The sequence below is a fragment of the Populus trichocarpa genome, chromosome 2, assembly GCF_000002775.5.
Source record: "Populus trichocarpa isolate Nisqually-1 chromosome 2, P.trichocarpa_v4.1, whole genome shotgun sequence".
Lineage (NCBI taxonomy): Eukaryota > Viridiplantae > Streptophyta > Magnoliopsida > Malpighiales > Salicaceae > Populus > Populus trichocarpa.
The window spans coordinates 17,759,967-17,776,892 of record NC_037286.2 but is presented as its reverse complement, the minus strand read 5'-3'; positions in this window follow the sequence as shown (position 1 = coordinate 17,776,892).

Here is a 16,926-nt window from a genome sequence, read left to right as displayed (position 1 = left end):
GTGCTTAGGGATTTGACATATTACTTCTTAGTGTCCAAACAATAGAGAGATGATTTTGAAAGACCATAGAGAGATAGAGTGTAAAAGTGACAAATCTGATGATTATAAGTTGCCACCTTTGGAGGATTGTAGTGATGTTGAGATTGCATACCCAATTAAAAGGGAGGTCTTGGTTATAAAGCGCATGCTTAATATGCAAGTTAAAGAGGATGATATTGACCAGCAAAGGGAGAATATCTTTCATATGATGTAACATCCAAAATAAGATATATAGCATGATAATTGATAGAGACAGTTGTACCAATACAGCTAGAACTACTCATATTAGGAAGTTGAATTTAAGTATTATAAAGCATTATTAAGAGACATACTTTATAAACCTTATCAATTCTAATGGTTGAATGAATATGGTAAAGTGAAAGTAACTAAGCAGGTCTTGATTTGCTTTTTTATTGGTAGTGGAGGTAAGAAAATAGAAGAGAAAAAGTTAAGTTTGCAAAGTACGGACTATGTGGAAAAATTAAAGAAACAATAAAATGTTTTGCAAGAGAATGTGAGATTAAATATGCTTTTATTCTAATAAGCCAATGATTGTACTTGTGTATAAAAAGGATTTTAATGCTAACGATCTCAATTATGTTGTTCCTAATGGGGTTGTTTCTTTGTTGCATGAATTTTATGATGTCTTTCTCAAAGATATTCCTATTGTTTTACCACTATTGAGGAGAATAGAACATTAAATAAATCTTATACCTAAAGCTGCAATTCCTAACCAACTAGCAAAAATTTCAAAAGCAAGTGGAAGAGTTTATGACAAAGAAGTACATTCACAAGAGCATGAGTTCATGTGTTGTTTTAGTTTTACTTGTGCCTAAGAAGGATGAAACTTCGAGGATGTGTGTTAACTTTCATGCCATCAACAACATAACAGTAAAGTATAGACATCTTATCATTAGGCCTGATAATATGTTTGATAAGTTGCATGAATCTTGTATTTTCTCTATAATAGATTTGAAAAATGGATACCATTATATTACGATAAAATAATGTGATGAATGGAAAAATATGTTTAAGACTAAGTATGGTTTGTATGAATGGTTAGTCATACATTTTGGACTTACAAATGCACTTAGTACATTTAAGGGATTGATGAATCATGTGTTGTATGTGTTCATAGGTAAATTCATAGTTGCGTATTTTAATGATATCCTAATATATAGCAAGAACTTGAATAACCATAATGATCATTTACATATTTACTTGATATATTGCATGAAGAACAATTGTATGCTAATCTTAAGAAGTGAAACTTTTGCATAGAGAAAAATATGTTTCTCGAATATGTTGTAGTTAAACAGGGTATTGAGATGGTTAAAGGGAAGGTTAAGGTCATTTGGGATCGGCCAACTCCAAAATTTATGACTAAGGTAAGAAGCTTTCATGGTTTGGCTAACTCTTATAAACATATTATTAAAGACTTTAGCACGCTAGTCGTTCCATTAATTGAAATTGTGAAAAAATCAGTTGGTTTTAAATGGGATGATGAGTAAGAAGATGCTTTTAAATTATAAAAATCAAAATTATATTCTACATCGATTTTAGTTTTATTTGACTTTACAAAAGCTTATAAGATTGAATGTGATGTATGATATAAAGGTAGCCATTTTAATGCAGGATAAAAAACTCATTGTCTATTTTAGTGAAAAGCTCAATGGGGCCTTGAACCACCCTATATATAACAAAGAGTTTGACATATTGGTGAGGACATTGGAGATATGGCAGCACTACTTTTGGCCCAAGGAATTCATCATTTATTTTGATCATGAGTCCTTAAAACATTTAAATGGATAAGGTAAGTTAAGTCGATGACATGCCAAATGGGTGGAGTTTATTGAAACCTTTTTATGTGGTGATTAAATACAAGCAAGAAAATAAAAATATTATGGTTGACGTGTTGTCATGAAGGTATATTCTTTTATCTACTCTGAATGTTATAATGTTAGGATTTGAATATGTAAAGGAATTGTATATGAATGGTGATGATTTTACTAATGTTTTTACTGCATGTGAGAATCTATCTTTCGATATATTTTATAGACTTTATAGATATTTATTCAAAGAAAATCATTTGTGTGTATTATTGAGTTCTATGCGTGAATTACTTGTATGTAAAACACATGTGAGTGGTTTAATGGGGTAATTTTAGTGTTGTTAAGACTTTGAATATGTTGCATGAATATTTTTATTAGTCTAAAATGAAAAAGGATGTGCAACGTATATGTGATAACTACATTACATGTAGGAAAGTAAAGTCTAAAATCCAACCACATGGTTTGTATACTCCTTTTCCTATACCTAAAAAACATTAGGTAGATATTTGTATGGACTTTGTATTAGGTTTGTCTAGGTCAAAAAGGGTGAAGGATTCAATACTTATAGTTGTTGATAGGTTTTAAATATGGTGCATTTCATAACATATAAAATCGATGATATAACTACCATAGCTTATTTGCTTTTTAGAGAGATAGTAGGGCTTCAAAGGGTCCCTAAGATTATACTTTTGGAAGGTATTGTGGGAAAATTAGAAACTAAATTGTTTTCTACTACATGTCATTCCCAAATAGATGGACAAACTGAAGTAATTAATAGGACATTAACCATACTTTGATGTACTATCATACAAAAAAACTTGAATAGTTGGGAACACAATTTGTCATTCATTGAGTTTGCGTATAATTGTAATGTGCTTCTACTACTAGATTTTCACCATTTGAGATTGTTTATAACTTTAACCCTTTAACTCTTATGGATTTGGTTCCTTTGCCTAATGAAAAAATGGCTAGTTTGGATGGTAATCATAAAGCATAGGTGGTGAAAGCACTCCATAAGAATGTACGACAACAAATAGAGAAAAACAATGATGTTTATGCATCCTAAATGAATAAAGGGCACAAATAAGTTGTCTTTCAACCCGGTTATTTAGTTTGGATGTATATACGTAAAGAGAGATTTCCAACCTATTAGAAATCAAATTTTCATCTGCGAAGAGATAAGTCATTCCAAATTTCTACCATATGAGTATGGTGTTAATACTACTTTCAATATTTATAATCTCTCTTTGTTAGATGTAGGTGATGATTCAAGGTCAAATATTTTTTAGGAGAGATGATACAAACCAACCCAACAACACAAAGGATCCATTGAAGGTGTGAAACCTTGGTTAATTGTTTTTTGAAATATTAAATTAAATTAATAGATATAGAATCAAATGACAAGGGATAAAATTAAAAGAAATAAAATAGAATATAGCACTAATTGTTATAAAATATAAACAAATAGAGACAAAATGAAATAACTAAACAAAATAGGATCAATATATAAACATTAAGAGATTGGACTATAAATACCCCTTTTTTTCTTCTCTAAAGTTGACAACAATAAAGAAGAGATGGAGAATATTTTCAAGCTTATTTACAAAAATTAAAAGGAAATCCTACAAATTGAAGGGGTTTGGGTAAGATTTAAGTTAAGTGGTGAAGGAAACAACATCAAGGCAAGAATTAAAGGAGAATAAGTGAAAGAAATTAGGGATTTAGAGAGCGAAGAAGTCGGTCAGGCGGGAGACAGCAGGAGCATCAAAACATTTTGATTGGTTAATAATCAAAGCTCACTTTATCATCAGGTAAGGATTTTAGACTCTATTACATAAGTTAAATTGAATACAATTAAGAATTGATATATGAATTGTAAATAGAGGTTAAGAATCATGAGAAAAATTAGGGGAGATGAAAACATTTTCATTGTTTGATGTAATTGGAATGAAAATGGATGAAAACAACTTAGAATAATGAACAATTGAAAAAAAAATCCTAGTGTTGTGAAGGGTGGCGGTGTCGGCCATAAAGGGGAAAATTTGGAAAAAATTTAAAATAATGCATGAATGTTGTTTAGTTGTAATTATTATAGCATGGATTGAAAAGTGAAGAGTGAATTGAAAATAGATAGAAATCTTGTGTTTAATTTGTAATGAAAAGATTGATTATGCTTTGAATTATGAACATTGCAAGTTTGTGGGGAATTATTGGATTTTCGTGTAATGTTGAAGTATTATTGATGAAGGAATGTTAGAGAAAGTGAATGTGTTTTCAATGAGAGAATCTTGGTTATTTCAAGAAGGATGTAATAAATAAATTAGTTTATTATTAGGGTGATAGGGTTAATGATGTTATAAGATATGTGGAAGGAAAATAATTACTTTGAATGGTGAGAAAACAAATGAAAATACTTTATTTTATATCAAAAGCAAAAATTGGAAAATTGGATAGCTTCATCACCCAACTTCTAGCTCGGTTTAGGGCTTGAAAATGATGAATATTGGATTAAGTTTCTCATAAAAGTTAAAGTTAGGGATGTTAGGTTTCCAACAGTCTGATCTCGCTTAAATTGGAGTTATGAAACTCCATATTCGAGTTAAGAACTAAGAGAGGATCAGATTAAATCTTGTTAGACAGTTTTTAGATGTTGCAATAACAAATAGTTTTGGATGTATTGATGGCAGAACTAGGTTGTCTTCCTTTCAATAAAATTATAGCCATATATCTTAGCGTTTGGAAGAAACAAACTATACATGAAACTAAATGATATAACTTCAAATATGGTTAAAATATTGATTAGTGTTTTTAAGCATTCAAGTTAAGTTGGTTAAAAGTAGCTAACTTTAAAATTTGTTTAGGATTGCTCTTAATGTAATATTTAAATGATGGGAATTATAAGATTGAAATTGGTAATATGGGTTAAATGGTTAATGATGATTAATTAAAATCATATAAATCGTATTAAGTCATTTTTAAATCAATAATAAAATGATTGTCTATGGAATTAAATTTCAAAATAAGTTGAGGATTGAATAGTAAATGATATTGTTCTTGTTGGCATAGGAGAGGTTGCAAGACCCACTCAACAGCAAGGGATCATTTCATATTCTCAGACATCAGATGCATCCTCGACACCTTAAAATTAAATTATTATTTAACTGTGAATGTAATTTTCCTTAAAAGTATCTTAATCTTTTTTATAAAAATATTAAATTGTTTGAGAAACTAATTACCCTAGTAAATGGAACTAATGGTTTGATGAATGGGCAATTGAAGAAACTAGTTACCCTGATTGAAACTAGTTACCCTGGTTGCCTTAGTTAATAAGCAAATCAAGATAATAGTTCCCTTGATAATGGGATAATGCCTTGATAAATGAGTAATTAGAAAAACTAGCTCCTAAATTAATAGGATTAGTGTCTCGGCTAATAGGCAATTGGAGAAATCCATTAATGTAGTAATGAGACGAAAGCCTAGTTTGGGCTAGAGAGGACATTTGTATGTCCTTGAACTATGCAAAATTGTATTAGTTATATATGTTTAGAAGAAGTAATAATAAATACTCATTGTGTATAAGCTGATTGTATTGGGTATTATATAAATTTTTATGTACCTGGCAGCGTTGTGTCGAGTAATAGATCATGTATTTGTAATTTTTGTTTAATTAAATGCATATTTTTCTATGTGATGTAATTATGTATCCAAAAAAGTATATGAATATAAATTAAGTATGAATAATATATTTAAATTAGTTTTTCTTTGAAAACACATGATTGTAATTATGTGGGCTCATTTTTAGATTTATTTGTTTTAAAATGAATATAAGTCTTGAATTATGTCGTAATTAAATTAATTATCTTATTATTTGTAATATTTCTTGAATAATATAATAATTGATTCATTTGAGTAAATATTGAATAAAAAAAAGAAGTTGTTCTTATGTTATGTTAGGTTTAATATAAATAAGGAAGTCCCAAATAATGGGAAAACATTGAAATTTTTATTTGCAGGATATGAAAATTAGTTGAGTCAATAACTTGGTATTGAAAAATTAAAGGAAATTCTGCTGGATTTTTAATAGAGATTGCAAAAAAAATTATTGTACTTTCAATGATAATACAATATACATACATGAAATATCGTGTAAATTAAAGTTATTATAAAGGGTGTAATTTGAGTCAATCACAAGTTCAAGTGCCGTAAAGTTAATGGAGGCATTAAATGAGCTTGTTTAATATATTTGAACCAAGACTAATTTCAAGGAGGCTACAACACATATGGGTCAGCCTATGATCAACATGACCCAAGTGGAGGAAAAGCCCAATTCTTCCACGACATTGGCTTAAGGTTGTCCTTATGATGGTAGCCTTGTTTGAACAATTAATCCTAATATTATAAGAATATTTTGGAACTTTCCATATTCTATAAGGAAACTAACTGGCATGATTTTTTTTTCTATTGCACAGGTTTACGCTAACAAATATAGGTTTTGTTCTGACTGATGAATTAGACTGAACTTTTACCAGAAGTTTTCAGAGATCTTGTTTTATAAGCAATTAAAATTTCAGGTCAATCGAACATCGAAAAGGTTTTGAAATAAGATCCCTAAGCTACTAAGCTTCTATTTGGATCTTGTTTTATAGCTTGTATTGAGGTTTTTTTGCAGACCTTGATTTGAGAATAAAATTGCTTGTGTATGTGAAGTATTCTCGTATTCTTTGGTTCTCTAGAATTCATTTGACTTATCAAATAATAATTGTATTCATGATATCTTCCTTATACATTTCATTTATGAATTGGTATTCGTTAAGTGGAGATTTATTCTAATAGTATTAGAGCTTTGGTTCATGTAATTTTTGTGTCACACTTTTATCAAACCTGATTATTTGACTTTCTGAGATTTTTCTTTCTTACATATGGGTTACGTGATTATGAGGTTCTTATATGTTGGTATCAAAACTTGGTTCTATTTATCAGATTAAATCCTTATGTAATTCTTATTTTTCTTGCTCGGCATGTTGAAACTCATTATTTTAAATTTTTATCTATTTCTCTTGAAAAAAGTTATAATTTATTATTGTTATTAATACATATATCAGTAACATAAAAAATAAAAAAAAAGTCATTAAAACAAAGATGTGATCACAGGATTCGCGTTACAAAAAGCATTTATTGCCTTAATAAATCAAAACAAAGAGCTATATGTAAAGGAATTTAAGAGGATGAGTTGTTAAATGATGATACCATATCACAGGTCAGAGAACCGATATCTACACGAAACCCGTATCACTTCCTTTTTTATAAGTTTTGAAGACTGCCTCTTTTTTTCAACAGATTACTTTTGTACATCTCATTATAATATTGATAGCTTTCAAAAAGCTAATTATTACCATTATATTTTTAACACATTTTTTTATTTCAATTTTTTTTATAGTTTTTATTTCTTTTTAATTTTACTCAAGTTAATATTAGAGCAGGCTAGAGCTTAAGGGCCAATTAAGCAATAGTTCAAGACCTTCACTTAACAAAAACCTCAAAAAATAAGTAAATAATATTTTATAAAATGAAAATTTCTACCACTTAACAAAAAAACTCCAAATATAAAAATAAAATTACTTAAAACACCACTTATATACATAAATAAAAAATAATAATATAATATTTTAAAATATCACATGTATAATTAATTTTATACAAAACATTAGCTTGAATTATATTTGTGTCGGTGAGAACATCTACTGTAGTTATGTATGAATTCTAATGACTGTTGGATTAATCATTACTTAAGATTGCACGACGTGCTGATAATGATGATCCACTATTCCAGTGGTTAAAAAATTGTCTATAAATTCTTTTTTTTTCCTGTGATATACTAATTTTCAGGGCTAGTTTTAGGTTAAAGATTTCAAAGGTTAATATTAGCTAATTCAAATTAATTTAATATTTTAATTTATATAAATATAAACCTTTTACTTTAAAAAATTATTAGATTTTAACTTGATTTTGACTAAATTTTCTCAAGTTAACTGAATTACAAATCAACTTAAATTTCAATTTTTTTATATATTTTTTTAAAAAACTCAGCTTCACCTAAATTCCAGGTCGCATGAGTGCTATATCAAATGGGGTTGAGTTGGGATTTAAAACAGTGTTCATTTCTATGTTCATTCCTCTTTACTTGCAGGTTTTTTTTATTATTATTAATATAGGTGTCCGAGCTAACTTGCGCGTACCTCGACTAATTTTACGGGCCCTGAAATTAACGACCATATAAGCCTCTAGTGGCCATTATATTAGCAATCACAAGTCTCGAACCTGAAATCACAGGAAAAACAAATCATTTAATTCAAAATTCTTATCATTAGGCTATCTAGTATATGATTTTATTTTTATTTTTTGAAGACATAAAAAGTGGGCTCGACTATCTTTTCCCTTTTGTTTTTGTCTTTACTTTTTTTCCCTTCACTGAGACAGTCAGCATCTTAATGTTTATGATCGAATGTTGTGTATGGCTTTTGCCAATGACTAAATTCTATAGAGAAGATTGGATTTTAGTATGAACCCAGTAGTAGTATCTGACCTAAAATTTGGGATTAATTTGTCTAAATTGGACCAAGAAATGACAAGCAGAAGGCTGGCCTATTTTTCTGTGGCATGATTTTTACACTATTCCTCAAAGTTGCACTTCCATTTAAAGTTCCTCTTTATTTTATTCATGTCACAAAAGCTTTCAGTCGTGTTTGGAAAAAGGCCACTAATATTGTCTCTTCATAATGACACTAATTATTTCTATAGCAGTCCTGGATAAATGAATAAATAAATAGGCGTATATTTCTTTATAAAACAATAATGAGACGGCTGCTTGAAGAACTAATTACCAAACTTGCCCTCAGGTAATATGTACAATATTTGAGTATTTATTAACATATTCTAAAATAGTTTGGCTTTACATTTACGTTTCATAATTTATTTTAATTTACTTTCTATGAAGTTATCACAATCTTATGACCCGAGTCGTGAGTTTTGCAGGTTATCTCTTCAATGATGAAAGAACAGGAAGAAGAAGAGGAAAACATTGATGATATTGAAGAAGAAAGGGTATGAGCTTCAGAATGATCTCTTTGAGTAATTCATTGTATGTTTTCCAGTCATGTAGTAACTGAAGTGCACCAAGAGGAAGACTAGAGAGGAGGACTAGTATATCCCATACTAGAGTTTCTCACAAAGATAAGTCCCTCAATGCAATTATGAATAACATGAGTGACCTTAATGTCATCTCATCAGAAGCTGTTGAGAAGTTAAATTTTCCAATGGAGCAGCACCCAAATCCATACAAAGTGAGCTGGATTACATACAATCATTTAGAGCGTGTTTGGTAGTGTGGTTGCGGGTGCTTTTCAAATAACTTTTCGTGTCAAAATGCATGCCAATGATTTTTTTTATTTTTTAAAAATTATTTTTGACATCAGCACATCAAAACGATCCAAAACATACAAACCATATTAAATTTTAGTAAAAAAAAAGAAAAAAATTTCAAAATTTTTGGAAACGCCGCCGCAGCCGCGTTCCCAAACATAGCCTTAGTCATGGTTCAACACCGATGTTTGTTATCATTTTCTTTGGAAAATCATTTTCAAGATGAGGTCTGGTGTGACATAATCCCTATGACAGTCTGTCATTTACTCTTAGGAAAATAGTGGCTTTATGATCGTAGAGTGAATTATGATGGAAGAAGCAACATTTATTCGTTGTTGATCAAGAATAAGAGATTAGTTTTGGAACCCTTACCAATTAGAGAGTTCCAACAGAAGTCAACTTTGCTCATTACTCCGCAAGAGTTTCAGCAAACATTGGCTATCAGTGGCATCCTCTTCATGTTTATTTGCAAGGCAATAACAACAAACACAAAGGATAAAAATGAAGATTTACTGACAGCACTTCAGCAGGTTCTCCAACAATTTAAAGATGTTTTTCTAGAAGAACTCCCATCACAATTGCCACTACTACGTGATGTCCAGCATGTTATTCACTTGGTGCCAGGATCTTCCTTACCATACCTTCCCTATTATCGGATGAGCCCTGCAGAACATGAAGAATTAAAGCGTCAGGTGCAAGAACTTGTGGACAAGGGATTCATTACAGACAGTCTTAGTACTTGTGTTGTACTAGCCCTCCTGACACCAAAGAAAGATGGTAGCTACAGGATGTGTATTGACAACAGAGCAGTCAATAAAATCACGGTCAAATATTGATTCTCGATTCCAAGATTGGATGACATGCTAGACCAAATTAGTGATGTTAAAGTCTTTTCAAAACTAGAACTGCATAGTGGATATCATCAAATCCACATCAAACCTGGTGATCAATGGAAAACAACCTTTAAAACCAAGGAAGACTTGTACGAATGGTTGGTGATGCCTTTCGGCCTAACAAACACACCAAACACGTTCATGTTTTGACGATACACTTGTCTTTAGTCAAAACATAGAGGAGTATCTTCAGCATCTGACAAACATTCTACAAATGCTTCGCTAAGATCACTTCTATGCCCACTACAACAAGTGTTCTTTTCTTCAAACCAAAGTACATTTATGAGGTTCATCATATCCCAACAAGGTGTTGAGGCTAATCTAGAGAAAGTGAAAGCAATTTTAGAATGGCCAGAACTGCAATCTTTCTTTGAAGTTAGGAGCTTTCATGATCTAGCCACTTTTTACCGCTGGTTTATCAATAACTTCAGCACCATCATGGCACCTGTAACTGAGTTTCTAAAGGCCGAAGTTTTTAAATGGACTCCATCAGTAGCAAGGGCCTTCAATACAATAAAAAAAAAAATGGTAGCAACACTTGTCCTTAAACTTCCAGATTTCAATAAGATATTTGAAGTTTCCTATGATGCATCTCATGTGGGAATTGCTGGAGTTTTGAGTCAAGCAGGACATCCCATTGCTTATTACAGCGAGAAGTTAAATGACAGCAGAAGAAAATCCTCCAAATATGATTTAGAATTCTATACATTGATCCAAACATTGAAGCATTGGAGACCCTATCTTATTCATTGTGAGTTTATCTTATTTACTGATCATGATTTCTTAAAATAACTACATTCTCAACAAAAGTTAAACATAAAGCATGCTCGGTGGATTATGTATCTTTAACAATTTAGTTTTATTATCAAGCACAAGAATGGCCATGAAAATAAAGTAGTTGATGACTTCAATAGAAGACCACATCCAGTAGCAATTGTTTCAACCAAATCGTCAGATTATGCTTTCACTTCCATCAAAGACTGCTATCAAACTGATCCAGATTTCAAGAAAATATGGCATTCTTCATAGCAACCCTGTCATTCCTATCACAGATTATGTAATTGATGAAGGATACTTGACAAAGAAAGGATGTATCTGTATTCCACAAGGGTCCTTACAAGAGTTTATCATTGAAGAGTTGCATGAGGGAGGGATTGCAGGATATTTTGGCCAACATAAGACTTATTCTTTGGTGGCAGATCGGTTTCATTTGCCAGGTATGAAGAAATATGTTAATAAAATTGTTAATAGGTGTAGAGTCTGTCAATTGAATAAAGGTAGCAAAACAAATGCTAGTCTTTACACCCCTTTACACATCCCCACACCATCCATGGCATGACTTAAGTATGGATTTCCTTTAAGGTCTTCAAAAAACTAGTAAAGGAAATGATTTTGTCATGGTCATTATAGATAGGTTTTAAAAATTGACACACTTTACCCCCTACAAAAAGACTTTTCATGCTTCTCTTGTAACTTCCTTATTTCTAAAAATAATAATTAGATTACATGGCTCACCTCCTTCTATAGTTTTTAACAGAGATGTTAAGTTTGTCAGCTATTTTTAAAAGACTTTATGAGTAAAACTAGGAACAAAACTTCTCTTTTCTAGTGTCTTTCACCTACAAACTGATGGCCTTATCAATAAAAATCTAGGCAACCTACTTAGATGCCTACCAACAAACATGGATTTAATTCTACGTCGTGTAGAGTTTACATACAACAACCCTGTCCAGAGAACCACGGGCTGCACACCTTTTAAATTTGTATATGGTTTACAACCTAGAAACCTATCGATGTTATCCCTTTACCATTATGTTACGTACCTATTCTCTAAGAAGGATACAACATATGGGAAGAAGAACTAAGGGTGCTGCAGAGTTGATAACGTCTGCAGCACGCAACCCTTGTTAGCTGTTAATTCTGTTAGTTGATATTAATAGTTAGTTAGCAGGTTGTTATAACAGCTATAGTCAGTTAGAATAATCAGTTAGTAGTTATTTCTGCTACTATAAAACACACAGGAGGGGTATCAGTTGGATATAGAATATACACACAGAAAATTCAGTCTCAACTCTTCTCTCTCGTATTCTCTCTAAACAATTTCTCTGTTCTTCACCTCATTTCTTCTTCACTTGTTAAGCAACCTTAATAATTGGTATCAGAGCCTTAAGATCTAACACCATGGTTAAAAACGTGGAAGAACACTGCAAGAAACTAGAGGAACGAATTTAGAGCATTCAACAAGAATTCCAGGAGTAGCTTGGGGAACAAAGTAGGAAGACTGATCAGATTAGTGTTCAAATTGAAGCACTATCAAATCAGTTCCAGGCATTCCTTGCTCACCACGTGACTGGAAAAGAGATGGAAAGTACCTCCAAAGGTATACTACAGACTCCAGCAAGGGGCAATCCTGAAGGAATGTTTTCAAGGGGAAAAGGTCTTGCGAGGGGAGATGCAAATTATGGACAGGAACCGCAAAGAGCAATGTTTAATACAGGTTTTCCTAGGATGGATCTAACCACATTTCGAGGAGATAATCCTGGAGGATGGCTGAGAATGTGCAACAAGTTTTTCAAACTCAATGTAACTCCATTGTAGCAATGGGTGGAAATAGTGTCCTTGTATTTGGAAGGGAAGGCAGAAATATGGTTTGAAGGATACATGTGCGGACTGGATGTTAGTCTAGAATGGGAAGAGTTCTCAAGGGCTATATGTAGCCGGTTTGGTAATAGAGATGATATCGTGGAGGAATTCAATAAACTAACACAGGAGGGCGGTATGGAAGAGTATGTGGAGAGGTTTGAAGAGCTAAAATCATTGATGCACTCATTAAATCCACTACTGCTAGAGTCCTACTACATTTCCAGCTTTATTAGTGGATTAAAGGAGGACATCAAGCCAATGTTGAAGATACTGAAGCCAGGCACGTTAATGACAACCTTTGATCAAGCTAAGTGGCAGGAGGAATCAAACAATATATTGGCAAGGAAGAACAGATTCACTACCAAGCCAGTAATGGGGAGTCAAGGGGGAAGATCGTTTGGTAATCAACAATCCAACTATATGAGCAATAATCTACAGACACCAAAGGTCTCAGAAACCATGTATGAGCAGAGGCGCAGATTGGAACAGTGTTTTGAGTGTGGGGACAAATTTATGTCAGGACATAAGTGCTTGGTCAAGGGGCTGCACATGATTGAAGGCCGGGAAGAGTAAGAATTTATGGATACTGCAACAGGAAATAACAGTACATAAATGGCACCTGATAGCAAGATTGAGGAATATGGCTTATCCTTGAATGCATTAGCAGATAATTATGCTCATAACACCATACGAATTAGAGGAAGCTATCAAGGCAGGGATCTGATCATTCTCATTAACAGTGGCAGCACCCACAACTTCATGGATGCCAATGTAGCAGGAGAACTACAACTTTCTGTAGAAAACTCCCTTGTGTTAGTAGTAACTGTTGCTAATGGCAGTATAATGCTATGTGATTCCTATACAACAGGATTTACATGGTTTATGCAGAGCTATGAATTCGTAGCAGATTTAAGGATTTTGAAGTTGGGGAGGTGTGACATGGTGTTAGGGGTGGACTGGTTAAGGAAATTCTCACCAATCTTATTCGATTTCATCAAGATGAAAATCACCTTTAAGAAGGAAGGAAGGATGTTGGAGCTCAAGGGCATCATCGAGACAGCCAGCCTCCAGCCAATGACAGTAGAGAAGGTCCAAAAGAACTTAAAAACTTCTATCATGGGCTTCGTTGGGCAATTTTTTCTGATAGAAGCAACCACAGCATCAGTGACAGTTTTGGCTAATACAAAAGTAGGGGAACTCTTAGCCGATTATGCAGAGGTTTTCTAAGAACCTACTGCATTACCACCAAGGAGGAGGCATGATCACAAAATCCCACTGCAGACAGGAGCTTAACCTGTAAACTGCAGACCGTATAAGAACTCCTTCTTCCAAAAAAGGGAGATTGAGAATATGATCAAAGAGATGTTATGCAACAACATCATTCAGCCAAGTGTGAGCCCATTTGCTTCACCAGTACTTTTGGTGAAAAAGAAGGACAACACCTGGCGTTTCTGTATAGACTTTAGGCAGCTGAATGAAGTCACTATCAAGAACAAATTTCCTATTCCCTTGATCGATGACCTACTGGATGAGCTGCAAGGATCTAGTTTCTTCTCTAAATTGGATTTAAGGTCAGGATATCATCAAGTGCGAATGCATGAGGGAGATATAGAGAAAACAGCTTTCTGCACTCACCAAGGGCATTATGAGTTTAGAGTCATGCCCTTTGGCCTCACGAATGCTCCTACAACATTCCAAGCCTTGATGAATGACATCCTGGAGCCATTCCTGAGGAAATTTATCTTTGTGTTCTTTGACGACATTCTCATTTATAGTTCTTCTCTAGAAGCACACCTCAGACACTTGAAGCAAGTTCTAGAGATCCTAAAGACCAACCAGCTGTATGGAAAGAGATCAAAATGCACGTTTGCTGAACCAAAGGTAGAGTATTTTGGACATATAATCTCTACTGAAGGGGTGGCCATAAATCTTAAGAAGACACAGGTTGTACATGAGTGGCCAATTCCAAAGACTATCAAGGAGCTAAGAGGATTCCTTGGCTTGGCTGGTTATTATCGAAAGTTCATCAGGAAGTTTGGTGTCATTAGTAAACCTTTGACAGAATTACTCAAGAAGAATAATTTTGTGTGGCACGAGGGGGCATTGGAAGCTTTCCAAAATCTGAAGAAAGCTTTATGTGAGACTTCAATCCTAGCCTTGCCTGACTTTACCAAACCATTTTTCTTGGAAACAAACGCTTGTGACACTGGAATTGGGGCAGTGCTTAGCCAAGAAGGAAGGCCGTTGACATTCATGAGTAAGGCCTTGGGAGTAAAACATTTGGGATTGTCTATCTATAAGAAGGAATACTTAGCTATATTGATGGCCGTACACAAGTGGCGACATTACTTGGAACAAGATCAGTTTATTATACAAACCGATCATGAAAGCCTAACATACTTACTTGATCAGAAAATCCAACTACTATTCAGAAGAAGGGGCTGACCAAGTTGTTAGGATTGAACTATCGAATCAGGTATAAGAAGGGAAAGGAGAACAAAGCTGCTGATGCCTTATCAAGAAGGATTATGCAGAGTGAAGATAGCTGTCAAGGAACAGACATGACAGGAGGATGGCTCACAGCCATAACACAAGTGGTTCCTTCTTGGTATGACTAGATCTACAGCTCTTACAAAGATGATGTCAGGTTACAAGACATCATACAGGGTAAAATGATAGATGCTACACAAGCTCCAAATTTTACCTATACTAATGGGGTGGTGAAGTATAAAGGGAGAATTGTTATAGGAGCTGCAAGGTCATTAAGAGAGGAACTCGTCAAAACTACCCATGACTCCTATATTGGAGGGCACACAGGGATTCAGAATACCTATAGGCGACTTAAGGCTCATTTTTGTTGGCCTTCCATGAAGATAGGGGTCTATCAACAGGTGCAACATTGTGACATTTGTAAACAAGCCAAGGCTGAGAGGGTGTCTTACCCTGGGTTGTTACAAGCTCTTCCCACTCCACATGGTCCATGGCAGGATATTACCATGGACTTTATAGAAAGGCTCCCAAAATCCGAAGGCAGGGATACTATCATGGTCATTGTTGATCGCTTCACCAAGTATGGACATTTTATCACCCTAGCACATCCCTTCACAGCCCAGGATGTTGCTAAATTCTTTTTAGATCACATCTACAAGTCCCACGGCTTGCCTGCCACGATCTTGATCGATAGGGATAAGGTTTTCACAAGCTTATTCTGGAAAGAATTGTTCAAACATTTAGGGGTCAAGTTGTTACTAAGTACAACATACCATCCTCAAACGGATGGGCAGACTGAAAGGGTAAATTAGTGCCTAGAGACTTACTTAAGATATATTACTATGCATTGTCCAAAGGAGTGGCACCAATGGGTATCCACAACACAATGGTGGTATAATAGCAGCTTCCATTCCACTATCGGTATGTCCCCATTCCAAGCTTTGTATGGATATGAGCCTCCAGCTAGAGAGATGGTGCTTACTGAGGTTACTCAAGTAGCTGCTGTGGAGGAGTGGACGCAGAGGAGGATCAATATGGATCAATTAATCATAGGAGGATCAATATGGTTTACAACCTAGAAACCTATCGATGTTATCCCTTTACCATTATGTTACGTACCTATTCTCTAAGAAGGATACAACATATGGGAAGAAGAACTAAGGGTGCTGCAAAGTTGATAACGTCTGCAGCACGCAACCTTTGTTAGCTGTTAATTCTGTTAGTTGATATTAATAGTTAGTTAACAGGTTGTTACAACAGCTATAGTCAGTTAGAATAATCAGTTAGTAGTTATTTCTGCTACTATAAAACACACAGGAGGGGTATCAGTTGGATATAGAATATACACACAGAAAATTCAGTCTCAACTCTTCTCTCTCGTATTCTCTCTAAACAATTTCTCTGTTCTTCACCTCATTTCTTCTTCACTTGTTAAGCAACCTTAACAATCATTACCCCCAAAAACTCAATGAATCAGGGGTAGATTTTGCAGCATTCATGACTTTTTTGCATGATAATATAAGGAGTAAAATGGCAGAACAAACTACCAAGTATGCTGCTCACGCAAATTTGCACAAACGAGATATGCAATTTAAGAAAGGAGATCTTGT